Source organism: Mustela erminea, chromosome 11, assembly GCF_009829155.1.
Source record: "Mustela erminea isolate mMusErm1 chromosome 11, mMusErm1.Pri, whole genome shotgun sequence".
Taxonomy (NCBI): domain Eukaryota; kingdom Metazoa; phylum Chordata; class Mammalia; order Carnivora; family Mustelidae; genus Mustela; species Mustela erminea.
In genome coordinates this window covers 18,024,613-18,045,619 of record NC_045624.1, presented here as the reverse complement: position 1 = coordinate 18,045,619, position 21,007 = coordinate 18,024,613, and the positions used below count along the sequence as shown (strand labels likewise).

At 42.3% G+C, this 21,007-nt stretch overlaps 1 pseudogene; it reads right to left on the bottom strand.

Moving 5' to 3' along the window:
* Positions 1-4,727: 4,727 nt before the first annotated feature.
* On the bottom strand, positions 4,728-7,262 carry LOC116569565 (annotated as a pseudogene).
* Between the last annotated feature and the right edge of the window lie 13,745 nt (positions 7,263-21,007).

Here is a 21,007-nt window from a genome sequence, read left to right as displayed (position 1 = left end):
CTTTGTAGTCAGATATATTTGAGAATTATGAGATCATTAGGAAGTAAATCATCTAAATCTGTGTCACTAACTTCCTACTTTGGCTAAATTTTTTTTTTAACTAATGTTTGTCCCTTTATGGACATTCTATTGGCTACCTATTTTTGTGTCCAAGAGAGGGAAAAATAAAATCTAAAAGGGTGGCAGGTAGTTAAATGTACTGTTCTTTTTTTTGCACTTTGGTATTTAGTGTAGGGAATGACTTTGACCCTGTTTAAGCCCTGACCAGCTTGCTTCCTGGATGAATTAAGTCCTTGATCTGTGATGATTCTTAAGCAGGCCCTCTCATTCTCCTTGATTGAAGGGAAGTGTTAGATTAGAGAATACCTGGCTGGAAAGGCCAGTGTTTTGGACAGCTGCATTACTACGATTGAAGAGTGATGGAAGACCTCTACGTTGTCTCTATTGCTTTATCCTTTGACGTTAATTCCTTGGACCCTTTCCACAAGGCTCTCATTAAAATACAAAATCACATAAGTGACAACATATAAAACAGTTGTCACTTTGGATACCTTCAAGGAGTGAATTTTTCTAGTAGTAACTAACACATCTTTGGCACTGAAGTGTGCTTTATGCACAATTCATCCCATCATTCCTCACAAAAGCCCTGTCATAGGGTGATCTTATGCTGTTCCTTTTCTCCAGATGAGCAAAGTGAGGGACAGAGAAGTCAATAACTTGCCCAAGGTTGCACAGATACTAAGTGGTTTAGCTGGGATTCAACCCCCCCAGTGCCCATCTCCAACACCCACCTTTTAGCCCATGTCCTTTGCTGCCTATCTTCTAGGCGAGCAGTGACAGAAATAGGACACAGAGCTGGTAAATGCTGACACAAGGGAAGGGGGAGCCCAGGTCCAGTGCATGGCACATAGCCCATGGAAGGCAGGCCTAAGTCCAGGTAGGAACTCTTCTGAAGGGACACAGAGGAAGGATTTGGAGGGCTGGTGCAGCATACATCGCCCTTTGGCCAAGGGCTGTCCTTCTTCCTGGCTAGTGGACCTTAACCCTTTTATGCAGACTTGCTCTGACTTCAGGGCTCTGCCTTCTGACTATCAATTACCTTCATACCTAATAAAATTGGCAGACTTTGTCTGCCACCTTGAGATCCAAGGATACAGTGGGGGTAAGAGAGCAGTATCAAGAGGATACACAAGTGATCCTTAAGGAGATAAGGAAAATCATTTGCTACCTATGGAAAGCAAAGTCAGCAATATGCATAACGGTGGGGCAAGCTCCTGAGGACAGAGGATGAAAGCTGTTGGTGCCATTGCTAGCTATGTCTAGATGTCTGGATGGAGAATCCAACTGGGGGATTATGTCTCTGGAAGGCGAGCTCTGTGAAACATAAGCCCCAGAGCCTTCTTGCTGGAGAGACAGATTCACAAATCTCCACAAATTAATATTCATAAGCCCAAATATTCACAGATGTGAAGCCACAAATGTTACCACTGCTGCTTCTGCTAGGGAATTTACTAGCCTGAAAGTTAATAATGACATTTAGTTCTGGGGGCAATCCTTTCACAGAGAAGCTCAGACTCCAAACCAGGATTCCAATCTCATCCTGATTCTCTCTCTGTCCCTCCCTCCCTCTCTCTTTCTCCAGCACCCACAGTGTCTGATTCTAAATATAATTCAAGTAACCAGAAACACTGGACGATAGGTAAGGGGAACTAAAACAAAAGAGCATCGAGCAATCCTTTGGTTTTCCCAACAGATCAGACAATGGTGGAGAAATACAGAAAAGCTTCTGCCAAATCCATCACGCCATGACTCCAGTTTCCCAATTCTTTCATCATCAGAAGAGAGTCGGGGTCGGGTACTATCAGCAGAAATAGGCTTTACAAGTAGTCATGCAAACACCGCACTGTGATGTAAGCCTCTTAAAAAACCCAGACTTATGGCACTTAGACTGATAACAGATTCTATCTCCAAAACGTCTTCTCTCTGGCATCCTGTCTTTTGAAGAAGCGCAGACACTCGTAATGTGGTGTAGTCTATTTATAAATTTCTGGCCTTATACATCTTCCAGAATAAGAAAAAAATTAAAACATTGACTGGTTAATACCATAATTAGGAACAACACAAGTTACAAAATAGCAAAGTGGAAGGTAATTTGGGGATTAAAATAGACTTTTGGCTTTCAAGATTCATAAGATTTTGTGTGCAGACAGGCTGGCATTCATGCGAGAGTGGGTGGGGAGGGGAGACTTGCAGATTTAGAGTGCGTAATCCCAAAGGAAAGCCATTCTTTTTTTTTTTTTTTTTTTAATGTTGGTGGGATTTGCAGGATTTAAATTCTTTTTATTTTAATTTTTTAATTTTTTAATTTTTAATTTTTATAAACATATAATGTATCATTAGCCCCAGGGGTACAGGTCTGTGAATCGCCAGGTTTACGCACGTCACAGCACTCACCATAGCACATACCCTCCCCAATGTCCATAACCCCACTGCATGATTTAAATTCTTATTTTATTAATGTTTTATGGGAAGTGTGGAGAGTAAAGACAAGGGTGGAGTAAGGGAAAGGAAGAAAAGCATCCTTTAAGTTCCTTGATCTACTGAAGAATGTGCTGGAATAGGAAAGTTCAGTAAAAGTATCATGTCCCTATTACCAGGGAGTGCTTAGTGGAAAGATGGGACAGGGACAGGGCAGCTCTTTAGGTGTGGTAGAAGTGACTGCCAACAGAAAATTAACCATACACCATGCAATGTAGCTGCTACACAGTTGGGCAGATGAAAAGTTGCATCTCCAGAATGTACTTCCTGGCACATGAGTAGGAATATGTATACCCCTTCTCTGGCCTGAGTGTCTCTTCCTCCCCAGTAGGGAAGGGAGACCCTACATACCATGCAGGGATGGTAAAACTGTTGGACAAGATTCGTTAAGAAGAGAAAGGTTTTTTGGTTTTTGTTGTTGTTTGTTTGTTTGTTTGTTTGTTTTTGCTGGTGGCTGATTAACCAGAGTGACTTCTTCGACTTTGGGGCAGTAGCGTTGTATCCTGGAGATAACATAATCTATACCCAAAACTCTTAAAAGGCATGGGAGAGTGAAGACAAGGCCTCTTTAGGACCTAGACTAGTAGGAAGAGTACTATGTGGGTTCTTGTCTCAGGGTAAGGGCACAAAACAGCTAATTCTATACCACCACAAATGAACTGCCACAGATAAACGAGACCTTGGCCTTTTCCATTCACATAAAAACCCTAATTTCCTAGCTTATACTACTAAATCTAAGGTCAGCTTAATCACAGGTTGGGATACTATTACTGTGTTTCCACAGTTAAGGTGAGAGGCTATATTCTTAATAGGTCCCCCCCCCCCGCCCCAAACTAAATGGATTTGAATAAGCTGAAAGCCTAAAAACTAGGGGCTCTTTTCATTGTTTTGTTGGGGGCAAACCTTAAAACTTTTACTGCCATTTTTTTTTTTAACTTACAAAATTGTAAGGGATGAAATGGACAAGAAGTCATTACACGAATTATAGAAATAGTCAACATTTATCTAATTTTATCATTGAGCAAAGACAGCTAAAGGGGGTAAGTTCTTTTAAGAAGAACCTAAATGTGTTTAAAGTGAAATACTACACTAGCCTTTTTTCCCCTGAATCGGGAAAAAAAAAAGGGATATATGGAACTGAACAAGTTGGGAAGGAATGTGTCCATTAAACAAACACCCACCATTTGTGTAACAGTTCTGTCAGAGTGGAGTAAGGCAGGGATCGCTGGTTTATCTTTGACAGTGATCTCATGTTTTAGGTACCTAGAGTGACATTATATAGCTGCCTGATGGCTGGGTATAGTGAGTGGATATAAGTCTTACTTTGAATTCACAGTAAATGATAACGAGCGCAGATTTAGCATTTTACTTTGTACATCTTCTGTACCCAAAACATCCATTGCTCTGAAGCGTGCACTTTGGGGGAGAAAGTTGGATTCTTCCATAACTTCTTTGTGAGTCTGCACCAACCCAAGAGGTGGTTTTCTTAGTAGAGAAAAATACTCAATATTAAATAGGAAACTGACATCTTGAAAACATTTTACAGTGATGACAGGTGTTTTGATTCAGGAATAGGCTCTTTAACACATCAAAAGCATATTCTCTCACTTTTATTTTGTTTTTTAAAAGATTTTATTTATTTATTTGACAGAGAGATAGCACAAGTAGGCAGAGCAGCAGGCAGAGGGAGGAGAAGCAGGCTCTCTGCAGAGCAGGGAGCCTGACAACAGGACTTGATCCCAGGACCCTGGAATCATCACCTGAGCCGAAGGCAACCTCTTAACAGACTGAGCCACCCAGGTGCCCTCTCCCCCCAACTTTTAAAGATTTATTTTTTTTAAGTAATCTCTACACTCAACTCACAACCAGAGATCAAAAGTTGCATGCTATGCCAACTGAACCAATGTGCATAACCAATGTGATAATGTGCAGATAGATGCCCCTGCACATTATCCCGTTAGGCATTACCTTTTGCCTTTATTTTATTTACTTATTTGTCAGAGAGAGAGCACAAGCAGGGGGAGCGGCAGGCAGAGGAAGAAGCAGGCTCCCTGCTGAGTAGGGAGTCCAACTCTGACTCCACGACGCAATCCCAGGCCCCAGGATCATGACCTGAGCCAAAGGCAGACACTTAACAGACTGAGCCATCCAGGTACCCCAGAAGCATTACCTTTCGTTAAGCAACAGAATTATATTTTTTGGCTTGAAGTAGTGCTTCCTTCTATATTTGAAGGTTTTCTTGGTAGATATTACTGCCTCTTCCAATATTTCTTCGAAATTCCTCCCTACCTAGATTTTTCTTAGAGGCTCTCTTAGAAGCCCCTTCCTGCTAAGAAACAGCCCAGCGGCTGAGACTTTGGAGGATGCAGAACTGAGAATTCTAGGTGAGCACAGATAACCTGGATTGGGAGGTTTGAGTTCAGCCCTGCCATGCTTAATTCACTGAGCTAAAACGTGTCTCCTCGCCTTCCAGCAGTTTCCTGTAAGCTGCTATCTCAATGCCAAGAGCCATTTTGCCATTGACCAACCAAGTCCCGGTATTACTGAAGGGGGCCGGCCCTCTCACACTCTCGGTGTTCCTGAGATCGCCGCCCCAGACGCCCAGTGCTATCCCGGTAGGTAGATACGTCTGCGCTTTGCCGCCCCTCCGGCTCCAGCGCCTGCCTCTCCAGCGATTCCTTGGCCCCGGTCCCCATCGGGCATGCCGTGCCTGCAGCTAGCGACAGTACTTGTGAATCTCGCGGCGCCTGTGGTTCCAACAGCCGCAGTGCCTGCTAGTTCAGGTTGGCAAACTTGGACTTGTACACTCCTCCACTGTCCCAGCAGCCAGGGACTCACACTGAGCGCAGATCTCTCTCCATGCGGAGCTCAGGTCTGGTTTGGCCATGGCCAAGTCCACCTCCACAGTGGCCTGCAATGACGCCTGCCGCGTGGCCAGCGGCTTGGCCACCTCCGCCTCTTACAACCGGCGCACGAAGGCCAGCCAGTTCAGCAGAGACTCCAGCTTCTTCTTCAGGTCCAGGAGGGCCACCGAGGCGCCATCCACGTTACGCTCAACAGGCCCGACACTCTCGCCTCTTCCAAGTGTGACCGCAGCAGCCGCACCTCTCCCCCCAGGCCGTGGAAGCAGCGAAGCCTGCGCATGCGCCGAGCGCGCCTCCGCCTGCTGCGCACGCAGCTGACGCCGGAAGAGCTCGTGACACGCGACGGGCCTGCGTGGTGCTGCCCCAGCGCCACCACCTCGGCTTGGCGCGCGCTTTTCTCTCTCTGGCGGGTGCACCTCCACGGGGAAAGTGGCCCCGAGGTCTTCCAACTGCTCCTTCCGTGGGCGCGGATGATCCTGGGTTCGTCGGTGTGCGCAGCCGCCTGTGAACGCCGCAGGGCCTCTGGCGGAGGCCAGGCTCAAGCCCCGGGCTCAGGCGGAGCGTCGAGGCCGCACCGCCGCGGGGCAGGGGCTGCGAGCCGCCGTGCCCCCAGCGCTGGAGCGGCACGAGGACAGGCGAGGGCCGTCTCCGAACACCTCGTGGTAGCAGGAGGCGCCGCCCAGGTAATGGACCCTTTACAGCTTCCTTCTGCTTGCTCACCGGCCGTTCTCTCCTGTCTGTCTGTCTGTCTCCCTCTCTCTCGTTTGGAGCTCTTGCCAGCCCTGAAGCTTTGCTCTGTCGTTTTCACGTCAGTTCCCTCTCTTTCTCTCTTTCTCTTCACCACTGGCCCTTGCTCCCGGAGTGTAATCATACTCAAGTTCCTCTTATCCAAAACTAGCCAACCAAACAAGAAACCAACCCGACAGACACACACACAACCACACACACAGACACACAACCACTTTCCCTCCATTCTGCTGGCCCCTCTAAGCAAGTGCCTCCCCTATTTCCATCCATCACAGAGCTTCTTTAAAAAGTCATCTTTGTCAACTGCTTCCATCGGGATACCACTCCCTCGTTCCTTAATTGTAAACTGGCTTCTGCTCTTACCACTTGGTAATTTTTTAAAGGTCACTAGTCACCTGGTTACCAAATGCAGTGTTCCTTTTTATCCTTATTTTGCCTAATCCCTTTATATGATTGACCCTGTTCCCTCATCCTAATCACCTCCCCACGCCTGTGAAGTTCTCACCTCCTTACTTCCCTGATAATAATTTCTCACCTCTCCTTTTATCCCTGTGTCTCCTTGTCTTCTGTTCCAGATTGAAATATGTTTCCCCTTAGAAGCTGCCCTTGGCCCTCTACTCCATCCTCACTTCTGTGTGGTTTTTTGGGGGAGCCCATTCAGTCCCATGGCTTTACTTCTTCCTTGTTGGTGACTCATTTCTGAAACCCTGTCTCTAGTCCTGACAGCTCCTCTTTGGAAGTTTCCACCCATCTACCAGGGTGTTGCTCTTAGCAGACTCAAATCTAAGTCAGTATTTCCCTTCCTGAACATTTACTTCTTCCCATTTCTGTTAATTAAGATCTTTCTCATTTCACCAGCTCAAAACTTTGCTAGAATCTTTAATTCCACCCTTTCTTCTCTGTCCCACATCTGAGTAGCGGTCAAGTTCTATTAATTTTGTTTGAAACATGTATCTTTTGTGTTCATTCTTTCCTTTTTATTCCTGCTCATACCCGCTAGTTCAAGATCTGGCTTCCTTCCACTTCCTTTAAGGATAGTCACCTACTAAGGTGTCGCTGCTTCCGGTCCTGCTCTCCTGAGCTGCCCCTTATACTCTGATACAGCACTACCATGTTAATTCCTGAAGCACCCTTCGAAGCTGGTTATTTCCCTGCTCAGACACTTTTACTGGCTCCCTCATACCTAACGCATGAAGACTCAGATGCACACAACACAAGTAGGACCCTCTACCTCTAGCTCCAAACTACCTCTCCAGTTTTATTTCCCATGAGGTTTCCCCTCACCACCAGTTTTGACTTTGAACACCAACATATAAGCACATGCTGTAGTTTTATGTCCAACAGCAAGACACAAAAACTCTAACTCAAAAATGACATAATGACCATATTTGTTTATGATTTAGTTGATAACTGAGCTTATTGATTATATGCCATATATAAAAAATTATGACAAGTTCCGAAGCAGGTTGGGCCCTGGGGCAGAAAGGTCTCCACTGTGATTCTGCTACTTTGTAATTCTGTCCACGGAAATGAGTTCACCTTTGCTAATGATCTCCTCCTCTTTGGAGCTCACACTGCACTGATCACAGTGTGCTTTGTGTTATAATTACCCGTTACCTGTCTTATCCCTGCTGGGATAAGATAATGAATTACACCCTTTTCCCTGCTTGAGAGGGAGGAGTGGCAGATAAGATCAAAACAATACTTTTTTATTGATAAAACTGGTTCTGAAGAAAGGTGCCTTGTTGTGCTGCAACAATAGGCTCCCTAAGAGGGACATACCAGAATTTGACAGACTCCTCTGCAGTCACAGGTGGGGTTAGAGCACACTGGGCTCCTGTAGTTGGTGGGGCAGAGCATGCCCATCCCTGGCAGATCATGCCCATCCCTGGCAGATCTTTGTAAGTTCCATCTGGGAACTCGCTCCTCCACAGGGAGGGGTAAGGCATGGGAGAACAGCACAGGGGTGTTTAGGAAAGAACATCTCTTCTAGATATAATAGAAGAGGTCAGAATCCTTTCTGATAAAACTGTGGACTTCTGACGTCAGGGACTATATTTTGTATACATCTTTTTGGTGACGTTTTGGATGCTTAATAATGTCAGATAATTAAATTATATACCATAATTATTACTATAAGTTATGTATATAACTTATTATATATACTTGTTATTATATACCATCAATTAGCATATAATACATTTGATACAATGTTATACCATAGATTTAGAACATACTATGCAGTTATATAAATAAATTACTTTTATTTGAATTACTTTTATTTGAATTTGACAAATTCAAAAGGCTGCCAGTGTGTAGTACTGACTTTACCAGAGATTTACAGAGGAGAAGCTCGTTTTTACACAGGAGAACAAATTATTCTTGGGCCTGCATAGCATGGGGAGAGGCACATAGAGAAAATGAACACAGTTCTAGTTTCTTTGCATGTCCAAAGGTAATGCTCAAATAAAACAGTGTTTCCCATAAAGAATAATTTCTTAAAATCCTATCCAAGCTGCTAGATTTTTATTTCCTTTCAGAATTCATGAGAAAACATACTCATTTTATTTTTCAAGAGTGAGTCATTTTGTACCACCCAGAAACTTCATGTGATGCCCGCCATCTGGATCTGTAGAAAATTAGTGTTTTGAGAGTCACTGTTTTCAATTTTCATTAAGATATTTGGTGTCAAGTAGATGCAGCACAAGTGTTTCTCTTTGAAGTGCCTCAGTATTGATGCATCACCTCCTCATAGCACATAATTCAAAATTTATACGCCTTCGTTTATTTGGAGGGGTCTTGATAGAAAAATACACTAACAAATGCCATCCAGGATATTCGAATAACTGAGTTTGGGTGGGTGAAATATTGACATAAACCTTAGAACTTAAACTTGGGTAGTAATACCATATATGCCTATAATCTGACGAGTGTGTGTGTGTCGTGCAGGACACTTATTTGGATAACAGTCAAACACTCCTAAAGGAATGGTATTTCTCTGTGTGTGTGTGTAGGTAGAACTTAGTGCTCTTAGGGGAAATAAATGTATACACTTACTCTAAGTGCTGTGGGGTCCCTGGGATTGCCCTGGGACTTAATTTAACACATTATCCTATTACCTATTCTAAGAGACTTGAAAGTTGAGTGTGGAACTTTTGGTAAAATGTTATGGCTACCTGAGACCATTCTGGGAGGTAGATAAATACCAAGCCCCTCAGAGGAAACCGCTGAGTAATAAGGAATGTCTGTTGAGATAAGACAGTGTTTGTGGGCATTGTGCTTCTTCCCTTGGGGTACCTGGGGTGGGGGAGTGAGCTTCTGATGGGGGAAGTGCAGTGTGCAAACCTGGACGCTCTCTACAGTCTTCTGAAAGAGTTCAGTGCACTGGTGGTTCCTGAGAGCCCAGCTGGGGTCCAGGTTCTGAGCGGTTTCAGAAGTCCTGCGGCAGTAACTTATGAAGAAATGTCTTGGGAAGCTGATGAAGCTGACTACTAAAAGGAAAAAATCCACAAAGATGCTAACTTAGAAACCTGGAAAAGCTACTCATACCTGAAATCCCAGGAAGGAAAGGGATGACCAGATACAGTGTCATATATTTTTAAAAAGTCCTTTATGAGAGGCTTTTGGCTTCCTGAATACAGTGCCTTCCATAGGAAATGTAATGTAAGTCCTTGTCTTCTGTGTGCCTCATAGAGGAAAAGGAGTGAAGACAGAGGTCACTTTCTGCCTTAAGAACCATCTCCATGAACATCAAAAACCTGAAACAAACATCTCCCTTAAATGGAGAGAATTGTAACTGGATTATGATAGATGAAGTCCCCAAATCTCTTAATGGAGCCATAAGATCAGTGAAAGCTGAGGAGGGCAGTCTCAAATTCCAGTTTAGAATGTGACCCTGACAACGAAGATAGCACATTTATGTACTTAAAGCTCTTGCACAGATACATATGTACATGTGGGTACAGAGCTGTAGAAAAATTCAGCCCGCTAGATGCACACCTCAGCTCCTTCCACTGCCCTCATGCTACTCCGCATTCTATCTACTCCCAGACTGATCCTTCCTTTCATTCATCAGACACTTTGAAGAGAAATTTCTATCTTATACATAGACAAAATGAGTGCCTATGAGAGTGCCTTCCCTTAGAGAACAAAGCTAAACAATACACTGTCTGGCCTATGGCAGCTGATTTGGCTAATGACAACAGTGCCGAGATGGCCATAAATCCTTAGAGTGCTAACACTGGTGGTGTGTTTGATGGGAGAGTACGTCACCACCAAAAAAGATGGTCCTTGACAAATTTTTATATATATTGCCCAGGATTCATTCATTCATATATATATACATACACATATATGTATATAATATTTTATGTATTTATAGTTATATGTATACTGCATCATGAAGATTTATGTTTTTATCAAATTACAATAATTATATATAATATATTATAAATAGAAGTATATATTAGAAATGCATAAATTACATATAAATATAAGTGTATAAATATATAAATTATAGGTAATTTATAATTATAAATTATATATAATACATTATAAATATACATGTTATAAATAACAAGTATAACTACATATTTTAATAAATAAAATATGTATATTATAAATACGTAAATGTGATAATATATATACTTGCATATTTATATTTTAAATATATGTATATACATATGTATATACACATATATATTACACATATACATATATAATATATATTATACATATAATATACATAAATACATATGTATTATATGTGTGTATATGCGTATATATGCTGCTTCACTTATGATTTTCATCAAATTAGAAAAGTCTCACCATTACCTTTTCTAATGTTGCCTCAGCTCCATTCTCTCTCCTTCATTTCTAGAAATCCTTTTAGACTTCATTGAACCTTCTCTTGCTACTTTTTCTATCTTAACCTCCCTTCCAAGTTTTCCATCTTGTTATTTCTGTGGGATACATTCTGGTGTGATGCTTTAGCTTGAGCTCCTTGTTCATGAATTTTCCTTCAGACATGTCTAATCTACTGTTTAGTGTGGCCACTGAGTTTTTAATTTCAATAACTATGTATTTTATTTCTAGAATTTCTGCATTTTTTGGTCATGGCACTCTGTTTTTCTTGTGTATTTTTTTTTCTTTTTGTAATGTTTTTATTCTAAACATTCTTATCTTATATTCTCTTTCAGATTGTTGTAGTAGCCCCATTCTTTGGAAGGTGGGAGGGGTGACAGTGGTGAATTCCTATTGACTCTTGCCCATGATGGATTTGTCCCTTCAGTGTTTTGCCATTTCTTTTATTGTGAGCTCATCTCGTGTGGGGCTTGCTTATTTTTGTGGAACTAACTGTATTCTGCATTGTGGAATGTCTCTCTAGAGTGTTTCTGTAACTGCTTCTGCCAGGTACTCCCAAAATATTACTATCCAGGGACCAGTTTTTACATTAATTTCTTGGCTTGAAAGTTTCTGGGCCTTTCCAGTAGGGAAATTTCAAAAACCAAATTCATGTGTAGACCAGGTCTGGGGTTTCACATTCTCAGGAAAGGCTTTTTTCCACAAAGAGAGACAAATGAGTTTCTGTGTCATCTTGCTGTGGTGGTTAGGGAATTTTTGAGTGGGGGTGGGTAGGAAGGGTTAGTATTCTTCAGGATGGGTTCAGGCCTGCAAGGGTCTTGACTTCATGTAGTAGTCTCATCTCTCCCCCTATTTTGTGCAGGCTCAAGGTCTTATCTCCTGTGGTCATTAAAATCCAAGTTCTAAGTTTTTTGAAGATCTGTAACTCACTCCAATTCTGAGGGCAAATGGAGCATAACTTTATATGCTGACTTATTTGGTTTCATTCTTTCTCCTGTGATTCCCCCTTCTTTCCTATAATCTTAATTTCGCTTAAAATTTTTTGTTGTTGTTGGGATGCCTGGGTGGCTCAGTCGGTTAAGCGTCCTGACTCTTGGTTTTGCTCAGGTCATGGTCTCAGGGTCATGAGATCAAGCTGCATATGGGGGCTCCGTGCTCAGTGCAGAGTCTGCTTGAGATTCTTTCTCTCTCCTTCTTCCTTCCTCTCTGCCCCTCCCTGTACGTGTGCTTGTGCACACTCTCTTTTTCTCAAATAAATAAAATCTTAACATTTTTTTGTTATATTTTATTCTGCTAATGTAGGCATACTTGAAGGGAGAGTTTTCAAGTTATGTTAGTCTGCCATATTATCAGAATTAGAAGTCCTTTCATCTGTGCTTTGTGTTTTCCCCTCTTACTGTTAGATCAAGACCTTTATGACTTTTGCTAGGACTTCTGCATTAGCCCTTGCATGTATTTTCCTCTGGGTTGTCTAAGATACCATCTCTCAGTTATATCATTCTAAAAGAACATTTTGACTGCATGATTATCTGACTTAACCACTGTTCATGGCCCCCATGATGTCTGTGGAATAAAGTCTAAATTCCCTGTCCTTGCATTTAAGGTCATCTGTAATCTGGCCTCCAATTAAATATATTTTTTATTGGTTTTAGTGATGTTTTTGATTTTTCTCTCTTGAACAGTTCACCATTCTTTGAAAAAAATTAGGTGAGTACTACCTCGTATATGAAGCTATCAGATGGGTCCTCAACTATAGGACAAGTATTTTTATCTATTTTAGTGCGAATTGGATTAGTCCTTATATCACCCCAAATCTTAGAACATGCCCTGACCCCAACAGGCACTCATACCTCCTTCTTAAATTTAATTAGAGAGGAGACATTGGTGATTGGACTTCAAGCCATAGGAGAAACAACTAGCGCAGAGCTTTAACTTGATTGGTTTTGGAGATTGTCTATTTTCTACTGTGTGCAGTAAGAGAAAACTGTGCAGAGGAGGTCAAACACAGAATGTAATACAAATGGGATGCCTGGGTGGCTCAGTTGGTTAAGTGTCTGCCTTCTGCTCAGGTCATGATCCCAGGGTTGTGGGATCAAGCCCCACACCGGGCTCCTCGCTTAGTGGGGAAACTCCTTCTCCCCCTCCCTCTGTTCCCCCTGCTTGGGCACTCTCTATACCCCACTTTATCTCTCTGACAAATAAATAAATAAATAACCTTTAAAAAATATTTATAAATAAATAAATGAAAACATAAAAAAGAATATGAACAAATGGTACAAATTTACATAAATACGAGTAAAATTCACATTCTCTATTTTTTATAATGTCTCTTAGTTTTCAAACCATTTTTATAGCCATGGTCCATTTGATCTTTAAACAACCAGTATGGTAGGTAGAGAAAATTTGGAAATAAATAAACAAGTCCAGAAAAATTATTCATATATTCACACAATGATTGGATGATTGCTTATTGTACCACCTGTGTACCAGGCACTGGGCTAGGGCTGGAGGAAACATGCTAACAGTACTTCATGGATCTAGAAATCTTACAGTTTGGGGACTTATCCAAGCCTCTTACCCAGTAAATGATGGACTTAGAGTTAGAACCCAACTCTTACAAGTCCGGATCCGGCAAACCCTTCCTTTCTGACAGGGTTAGCCACACACTTGACCTGAAAGAAAATGTGTGTTCCACCTAAGTTATCTTTGCTCTTTCTTTTCGAGCAAGGTTTAGTGTTCCTCACACTCATGTCCTCTTTTTACTGGGCACATAATTAGACTGTACTTCCCAGCCTTCCACGGAGGTGGAGGTGGTCATGTGACTGGAATTCTAACCAGTGAAACACGTCGGGGTGACGTACAGTGCTCTAGGCCTGGACCACAGAAACACTCCACATGTATTCGTCTTTTTTTCCCCTTTAGTGGCTGAGGGCAGAAAATTCCAAGGACCAAGAAAAGGGTGAAGCCACAGATGGAAGAAACTAGATTTCCAGAATGACACATGGTGAGCAGCCTGTCAATCAGGAACACTTCACCTGACTTCACGTAAGCAATAAATTTCTGTTGCCTTAAGCCAACTGGGATTGGGGAGTTATTTTTGTTTCGTTTTGTGTTTCTGTTTTGTTTTTAGGGCAGATAGCATACCCTGCGAAGGACACCCTTCAGATTAAAGCCTAAAATGGGACTGTAAGAGTGGTAACACTCTTACATAAGAGTGACACTCCTACATACTCATACATCTTGGCACAACTTTTAAGTCATTTATTTATTTATTTTAAGATTTTATTTATTTACGTAACGAGAGAGAGAGTGAGCGAGAGGGAGGGAGAGAAAGTGCACAAACCAGGGGAGGGGCAGAGAAGCAGGGAACCCGATGCTGGGCTTGATCCCAGGACTGTGGGATCATGGCCTGAGCTGAAGGCAGATGCTTAACTGCCTGAGCCACCCAGGTGCCCTTAAGTGATCTATTAAACTATACCCACTAGATTCCTTTTTTTTTTTTTTTAGGTTTTTATTTATTTATTTGAAAGAGATCACAAGTAGGCAGAGAGGCAGGCAGAGAGAGAGGGGGAAGCAGGCTCCCTGATGAGCAGAGAGCCCAATGTGGGACTCCATTCCAGGACCCTGCGATCATGACCTGAGCCGAAGGCAGAGGCTTTAACCCACTGAGCCACCCAGGCGCCCCTACCCCCCCGATTCTTTATTGGTAACCTGGATGTAGATATCGATAGTCTCATCAAATTTAAAGGAGATACCAGCATCCAGGACATTTTAAAATTTCAAATGATATTCAGCAGTGTTATAGACCCAGTGTATCTCAGTATCAGCAAGGCATTTGACAAGGCATTTTGAATAAAAGAATGAAAAAAGGGTACTACTCAGTGAATTCAAAGATGCCTAAACATTCAGAGCCCAGGTGATTAGTGGGTGCATTCAGGTGAGCAGAGGCTTCTGCGATTGAAACATCGGACTATTCTCTTGTACTTGTTTTGGGCCACATTTTTATCCATGTCTTGCATGAGGATGTAGTAGTAGGTATGCTGATCAAATGTGCTAGTGACACCACTCTGGAGGGGATGGAAATAAGATATAAGATATTGACAGAATCAAGATTCAGAATTATCTTGACATGCTGCAGTGCTTGGCCAAAACTAACAACATGAAATGTAATAAGGATAAATGCAAAGTCTTGTGTTGAGGTCCCAGAATGAATTATAGGAATATAGGATGGAGACCATGTAACTTGGCAGCAGTTGACGTAAAAAGGCCCTGGGGGTCTTATTTGACCAAAAGCTTGATTCGAGCCAACAGTGCGATATGGCTGCACAAACTGAGCTGTGTTCATGGAAGCACTGTGTGATCATCAGGAGACACATTAGGCTCTGAGCTCCTCACATGCAATCTGGGGCATTATTTTTTAAAATCTGTGTATGTTGGCACGGGGACAAACGAGACTACACAGAGGAGGTGATGAGGATGGTGAATAAAGATGTCTCCTGCCTCTGCGTGCGTAGCATACTCTGGTGACCTTCTTAGTGTTTGTATTGTTCCTCCAGCTTTCTGCTGTAGTCTTTCTCACCCGCTAGACTGCATGCTCCCTTAAAAAAACCGATAATAATAACAATAATAATAACAATGCTGGTGGTACCAACATGGTTGTGGGTGATATTGGTTGAGTTCTTCCCATGTGCAAGACTCTTCTGTGAATGCTTTACATGTCTGATCTTTTCAACCTTCTTGGCAGCCCTATGAAATGGATTCTACTAGCGTCCTCATTTTATAGATGAACTAGGTATAGTGGGATTAAGTTCCTTAGTCAATGGTGGAATCAGGGCACACAGGCAGTTTGACTCTAGGACTGGTGTTCTTAACCATAGGCTATCTGTAGTTCTGAAACTCCCCAACCTCAAGCACTCACTCAGTTCGTGTTCACTTATCTTAATGGGGGAGACAAGAGTGGCATCTAGAAACTAGGTTATAGAAAGAGCCTAAGAGGGGCTGAGCTCCTCCCTAATTAGTACCACAGGTTCATCTAGTGCCTACCGCATATAAGAGGAGAAATATACTCGTGAGGTTTTGATACGCCCATACTAGTAGTCACATAATGTTAATCTTACGTGTTTACAGTCAGATTTTAGTTTCCAAAAGCATGTTGTTTATTTTATGTTTTTGAAGTATAATTGACATACTATATTAGTTTCAGGTGTCAAAAGCATTTTTAAAAAGCTTGATATCATTTAATCTTCTGAATGCCTTGTGAAGCGAACACAGTAAGTTTAGAATGAGGAAACAAATGCAGAAATGTTATGTTTGTCCATTCCATCCACATATTTTTTCCACAAACATTTAGCAAGCGCCCATTATGTTCTAGGTACCACAGCAAGATCCCAGAGTTTTGTAAAGGAGGTGTTATCTTTATTTTTAGGTAAGAAAATGGAAGTCCTGAAGACTACATTAGTGTTGGCATTGGTGCTTTCTCGTCTACACCCTCTCACGCACAGGCACACACATGATGTATACATGATGTATTTCGGGGCCCCCATATTACGTATTTTTCTTTCAAAGGATGGAATTGGAAGGTCATTTCCTTGCTAGTCATGGTTAAATTTCACAGTCTGGTGTGTTAGGAGTTTCCATGATATCCCAGTAGTTGAGTAACTAGTAGTCGAGTTCTTGGTTCCCATTATGAGAGTCTAACCATGATTAGGTAGGTTATGTGAAAAAAATCGAAGTGACATTCATGCAAAAGGGAGTAATTACTAAAAGTAGGAATGAAAATAGAAATAAACACCTATTAGAAAATGAGATCATCTTTTGGAGTGTGCTTTGAGATCTTTGGGAAATATGGTTGGGTGGGGGAGCATGCTGGGACACCTTCCCTCTGTGGGTTCCAGACATTCCAGGCTCCCAGCCTCCCAGCTATGGAATGTCCTGGAATGTGCTCGAATCAGTGTGGGTTGTGGAGCCTGGGAGCAGTAGGGCTCTGCTAGCAGGGGCTGGTCTGGCCCACCTGGGATCTCTGCTGTGGTTCAGCAGCCCCCAGGGCTGGGAGGGGAAGAAATGAATAGGAAATGCAGAACTTGTCACTGCAGGCCTCCCTGAGAGCTAAGGTCAGCCTGGAGCTTAAAGAAGATAGCAGTTGTTCTGTCCTACCTTATAAGTGTCCACGGTGTCAGCATAATTTCCAACAGAGGCTATCCAGATGCTTCCCTCACCCCTCTGTTCACTGAGAGTTATAAAACAGGTGTCACCTACCCTTCATTTCTTGGAAATGACATTGCTTGGAAATGAGCATCTTCTATCTAAGCAGTCTTCTATTTCTTTAAGGTTAGGACTGAAGAGAGGTGATGTGACTTGGGCAGTGAAGGGCAAAGGGTACTGGTAGTGGAAAGAGAGGCAGAGTGTTTGGTCCTCCGTCCCTGGCATTCCTGGGGACTCTCCTGCCTACCCCTCTGCCCCCATTTGTACGGACACAAAGGCCCGCCTCTCTGCAGCAGCCTTAAAAGTGAGTCAATAAAAGAGGAGGGTTGGTATGCTTATCAGGGAAAGATTGCTGTTTCTCTCCCACGGAGGCCTTAGAGACTTCTCCATTTCCCAGCACTTCCCAGAAGTGAGCACCGGGGAAGGAAAATTACTGCTTGGAGCAGTTGGCAGTGGCTCGGGATCAGCCCCCTTGGGCCTGGCTTGGTGCCTCTACGGAGAAGCATCTTTAACTTTCGTTGCCAGAGGGTGTTTTGCTTCTAGCGAGGGGAGGAGGAGATGGAGGAAATAAAAGCACAAAAATGAAAAACAAAGAATTCCTGAAGGTCCGATAAGCAGTTCAACTATGCACCAAAACATAAATATTTGGCCAAATTAGTTACTCCAAATGCTTCATATTTCTAAAATTGAACCACAGTTTTGTTATACTTTGAAGTTTTTCAGCTCTTGACAATGCTGTGCAAATCTAAGGGGCATGGGGACTGGAGTTCATTTCCTTCCCTGAGATCCCAGCAAATACTCAGCTTCTTGCTTTTTGATGCCTGGTAAAATGATTTTGCTTTTTGGTTGGTCACCTCTTTCCAAATGGTGATGTTCTCTATATAGTCACTCAAGTCAGCATTTTATCAGCGAACAGGCAGCAAGAAGCTGGGAAGTATTAGATTGGAATGGATCAGAAAGGCTCTAATGGTCATTTACATATCTGCATCCTAATACCTGCGATAGTGCTGCTGTTTGATTTCTCTTTGCCTTCTGTTGAATTCACCTCTGGAGATTTGCGTGATGTTAGTCATAGAGCTTCTCACAAATACAGGTCTCAAATCTAATTTATTTATGCATGGCAGAAATCTGTTGTTCCCTTGGGCAGAAGAATTAACATCTATAAAACTGAGTATTTTATGTGATCCTCAAGCAGTTGGTTAATTTCTTCACTGCAGTCCTCTAATAAATTCAGTGACAAGCAGCCATCAGACCAGTTATTTGCTATCACTTAAAAAAATAAGTGGAACATGTTAAGGTCTAGCAGAGGACCCTCATTTCTTTTAGCACCCATATTTGAGGTATTAAATTAATTAAACTAAGTTAATTAAGGAGGCCAGGGGTGACTTTAATCCCTTAGTAGTCTCTGTAAGCAAACCCAAACCTAAACTTGCAGTGTTTTCAGTGTTAGGAAATCAAACCTAAAGATGATCCATCAAAAATGAGCCTTTCCCTAATAAAACAACTGTGTAAGCTATAGACAACCTACTAATTTCCATGCTTTGCTTCTGCCTCTTGTCTATAAAGTCTCTGCCAGGGCACCTGTAGGTGGTGGGGCACTTCTGATTACTCATGACATTGCCTGATATGATTCAATTTTAACTCATAGCCTTAGAAATGTAGTATGCCTTAGTTTATCATTTTTTGAAGATATTGTTTATTTGTTGGAAAGAGAGAGAGTGTGTGTGCACACACATTCATGTGCAGCGGAGGCTGAGTGGCAGAGGGAATGCACACTCTCTCCAGTGAGCATGGAGCTTGATGTGAGGCTCAGTCCCTTGACCCTGAGAGCATGACCTGAGTTGAAATCAAGAGTCAGACACTCAACAAACTAAGCCACCCAGGCACCCCTCCTTCAGTTTATCTTTTAACAAGGGGAAGGTCAAGGCTCTTGGCCAACGGGAAACATCTTCTAGTAGCACTTCATAGTAATGAGAACTGTTTGCATTGAAACACAATGGGTGGTGGTAAGCAGACTGTCACTTTCTAGACATAGGGGCTGAGGAGGTATTCAAGCTTGCTCTTAGACCTGAAATCTTTTTACCTGATTCCAGGAAACAAGACCAGAGACTACCTCCAGATGTTTCTGATGGGAGTCAGTGTGTACCTTAGGGTTCAGGTTAGTTATGTAATGAAGAAAATTAGACACCCTGCCTCTTTAGACTTGGTTTAAATGATCTCTTCTCTTCCACCAGGAACTATTTGTGGGGGTTCAGGGAGAAAAAATGAGGGAAAGAGAGAAGATCGATTGCATAATTTTATGTAAGAAATGTTGGACACATTGAAAGCACAGGAAGTTCACCTATGTATGCAGACATTACCTGAATTACTCTGAAACCAGGCAAAACCAGTAAGCCGAAGCAGGGGCACCTGGGTGGCTCATTCAGCTGTGTCCAGCTATTGATTTTGGCTCATGGTCATGAGTTCAAGCCCTGCATATGGCTCTGCACTGGGTGTGGAGCCTGCTTGAGATTCTCTCTCTGTATCTGCATGGCGCCCCCCCCACCCCCGCCCCACTTGCATGCATGCTCTTTCTCTTAGAAAAGAAAAGAAAAGAAAGGAAAAGTAAAGGAAAGGAAAAAGTAAGCCAATCCAAATAAGATTCCAAATAAGAGGAACAAGATTCTTCAGGAAACATTACCTGTTAGTCTTCATGCTATCACTTCCTTTCCCCCAAAGGAGCTTCTCCCTATCCTTCCTAAGCCGTGAAGGGCCTTCTCTCTTTGCTCTTGAAAGGGCAGTTGAAATGCCTCTTTCTCCAGGAAGCCTTTCTTGGAGAAAATAAGTGACACTCCTCCCCTTCACGTGACTCTCACAGAATCTTCGTTTTGTACCTTTTTATGGCACTTCCTTAATCGTACCACATATTGTAGCAATTGATGTTTGCGTCTTATGTTTGCGTCTTATCCCCGCTATCTATCTCATGTGATCTGTAAGCCTGGAGGAGAGGAGATCTGTGATATATTTTACTTCGTACCTCCACATTACTCAGCACAATACGTTGTTCCTTACAGGGCACACAGTAGGTGTGTGTTTATTAATAAAGGCATTCAGAGCCGCTCTACTGCAGCACTAACCCGCAACCTCATGTTCTTACAAGCGAGGATAAGATAAGGTTAAAACTTTACTTTTAAAGTTAGTTTTAAAAAAGTACTTCCTTGACATTCTTGATCAAAACTTATTATCAGGCATCTTCAGTTTGTTCAGAATGGGCTGAGCAGTTTAGAGTGTAATAGTTTAAGTAAAGGTTTTTCTTTTTCTTTTTGTCTTTCTTGGGAACAGATGACACTTTGCTGGACAAAAAGGAAAACTGTCTGGGTGGGAGAAGTAGGGTGGGGCCAGTGAAGTCTGAATTCTGTGGCTGGATTTAGTTGAAAATACCAAGCTGTGCTCAAGAACTCTGCATGAAACAGACTCCCTCAGACGGTACTTGGGGTGCCTTCCGTTAAGACTGGAGTTAGGAAGATTTGGGAGCTAAGAGTTAAGCTGAATGAAAGGTCCCTATTTTAAATCAAAACATATACAAGGAGGAGGGGGAGCTTAACCTAAATTCTGAATTCTACCACTTGGCTCTCACCCCTTAGACCTATCTTCTCTGATAAATTTTCCCCAGTTCTATTAAAAAAGGAGGGGTTGTTGCTGTTGTTTTGCCATCCTTTAGTAAGAGCAATTTAAAATATACTCGGTTTCCTTTTAGCGTTCTAAAAGTTAGGCTTTCATCTCCCAATTGTTCTATATCTCCCAATTGTTCTGTA